The sequence below is a fragment of the Ursus arctos genome, unplaced genomic scaffold, assembly GCF_023065955.2.
Source record: "Ursus arctos isolate Adak ecotype North America unplaced genomic scaffold, UrsArc2.0 scaffold_9, whole genome shotgun sequence".
NCBI classification, from domain to species: Eukaryota; Metazoa; Chordata; class Mammalia; order Carnivora; family Ursidae; genus Ursus; species Ursus arctos.
In genome coordinates, this window is record NW_026623111.1 from 25645120 (window position 1) to 25648191 (window position 3072).

At 37.9% G+C, this 3072-nt stretch overlaps 1 pseudogene; it reads right to left on the reverse strand.

The window, feature by feature from the left end:
• Nucleotides 1-925: 925 nt before the first annotated feature.
• Nucleotides 926-1790, reverse strand: LOC113262366 (ADP/ATP translocase 2-like; annotated as a pseudogene).
• Nucleotides 1791-3072: the final 1282 nt, after the last annotated feature.

Consider the following 3072-nt stretch of genomic DNA (forward strand, 5'->3'; position numbering starts at 1 on the left):
ATCACTTTGGTGTACTTGGTATTCCTCTAAAGTTACTGGCAAGTTTACAGAATATAACACATAAAGGATAAGGCTTAATATAAAAGAATGGAAATGTTTTTAAATTAGTGACCTTTGATTTAACCCTATGTCAAATCTATCAAATATGGTATTAAAATTGAAGTCCTTATAAATCCTGAGCAATAGTGTTCATTTTGGAGTTCAGTTTCTTTATATATTACATTTAATTTCAGTAGCCTATTAAAAACTTAGAGGTAGAAAAGATGAAAAGTATTGAGATTCAACTAAAAATTGTCCTGACTTTAGGCAAGTAGAGTTAATTTTAATGAAATTAATTCAATGAAAAGAGAGTAGATATTACTGTTTTACAGGAAGAGCTACAGAATTAATATGGGTTTTTAAGCTGATAAATGACTTACAGATGGAATAGGCCACTGAACATCACACCACCACCCAATCAACATTCCTGGAAAGTTAAAAGTGAAAGGAACCCATCTAGTTTAAATTAATGTATATATTCTTGTGCTCTTCTATATTCCAGAATAAATGCATAATCAAGCTATGGGAGAAGTAAGAGTGAAAAATAATTTAAAACAAATCTAAAGAATTACAGAAAATAATAAAGGAGGTTGAAAAATATTTCCAATGTAAATAATTTTATGTACTTACTTATTTTTTTATATTTCAGATTTTTTTTCTTGAAATTTACTTATCAGGAGTGACTGAAATAAAAAATATAATTGATTGCCATCATCATGGAAACGGCTTTACGAGCAAATCGGTCAGATGAATATTACTGCTTCCCATTTTCAACCAGTGAAGAGTTGCCATTGATAAAGACAGCCAATAATCTATCAAGAATGCTCAAGATATGTTATATAATACAACATGCCTGTTCATAGAGGATAAAAAACTAGAAAATAACTTATGTGAACTTCTTGATTGCATCATGCAAGACAAGCACAAAATCACCACCCATGCCTTTGGAGAACACTGGACCATGCACCTTGAAAAACTTTGGCTCCTTCATCACAAGCAGTCTTCTTCCTTCAGCAGTCAAGCGAGTCTTTTTACATGATGCCAGTTCCTTTGCTGCCTGACTGCATCATCATACAGCAACGAACAGCGTCAAATGAATAGGAAGTCAACCCAGCAACCACTGTGATGGGTTGTGCAGTCATCCAGCTGAGGAAGATGTGAGCACTCTTGGGATCTGGAACCATTCCTTTTGCAGTGTCATAGATACCGAAGTAGGCAGCTCAGTAGGTGATAATACCCTGCACACATTGAAGCCTTGGTACAGGCCCTTTAATCCCATCAGATTTGTAGATCTTAACCAGACAGTTGCCAAGGCCTCTGAATTCCCATTCAGCTTGAGCGTTGCCCACATCAGCTGGTAGATGGTTTCTGGCAAAATCAAGAGGATTCACAAAACAGAAGGATGTGGCTGCCCTGGCACCACCTGATGCCAGATTCCCCACAAAAGTAGTGCCAAAACTGGGTTCTCTTGTCCATACCACACATGAAGATCTGCTTGTATTTATCTTTGAAGGCAAAATTGTGAGCCTGGGTGGATAAGTATCTGATGATATCGGCCATCTTGCCATGCCAGAAGAACAGGACTCCTTGCTCCTTGAGGATGTGAACCATGCAGTCTATTATGCCCCTGTGATTTGCTTGCTGGTATGTTGCACCTGCAGTAGCAGCAGCTTGACCCGCTCTCTGGGCACTACTGCAGCCACTCCACCCACCAGGAAGTCCTCGGTGAAGGACACAGCGGCATCTGCCATGTTGAAAGGAAAGAGCAGGTGGGCAACTGGGGGACTGCGGTGAGAACTGCTAGGACTCTGGGGCTCTGAGCTCCAATGTAATTTATTTATTTATTTATTTATTTATTTATTTATTTATTTAGAGAGCCAACATGTGCAAGTGGCAGAGGGGCAGAGGGAGAGGAAGAGGGAGAAGGAGAGAAACTGGCTCCTGCCCAGCGGGAGCCCCAGACAGAGCTGGATCTCACCACCCTGAGATCATGACCTGAGCCATAATCAAGAGTGGGAGGCTTAACCGACTGAGCCACCCAGGCACCTCCCCCCCCAATGTGAGTAATTTTAAATGTTGTAAAGATACATTGGGATTTTTCCCCAATATGTAAGAAAGAAAGAACAGATTAAATCTTTCAATCCAAGAAAGAGCAAGGAATCTCACATTTATTTAATAATTGGTATGTTCCAGGCATGGTCCATATATTAAAGCATTCAAAACAGAGTTCTTGTTGGATTGAAGTATCTAAAACACATAAAACCCTGGAACACCTGTGCACAGTATCTGGTTTTCAGTAAGTTTTAGAGCCTCTTTTTCTTTCCCTTTTCTCCTTTTCCAGCCCAAGATTATTATGATCATTTCAGATAAAAGACTTTTTGCCAATGCACATAGCAAATTATTTTATTTTGTATCATTATACACAAACAATATGGACACTTTATGCAAAGCTGTATTTTCCAAATGCATGGGTTCCAAAACTTATGAACATTGGATTACCTGAAAGCCTGTGCAAAAATTTAAGGCAAAATGGGGAAAAGAAAATAGTATGCTGTGGTTTATGAAGCTAATTATGTGATCACATTTTCCCTGATGGCGTTTTTCAAAGAACTGGGAGTGGTTTATTAAAATTGAGAATTCCTGCATAATATGTGAAGTTATACAGATCTGAGAGTACAGTTGCAAATGGTGGAAAAGCAGTAAAAATATTAATGATTTTGAAAAAAAATAGTGTTTTGACAAAAAGGCATTGTCATATGAAAGAAGGTCGTAAACACAATATTGGTAAACTAGCAGACACTGTGGGTATATGAAAGAAGTCCCTGATCATATGTCAGTACTTTGTAATGGAAGATAAAGCTAAAGATGTAAGTAATAGACATCATACGGAAGATCGTGTCATGGTGATCTGATCTGGCTTCATTATACTTTCTGGCCTCCTTTCCTTTCTCCAAAAGCATTTTCTTTCCTCACCTATTTAACTGATAGACCACCTATTATATAAGTTTCAGATTTCATGGGAAGTACAATATA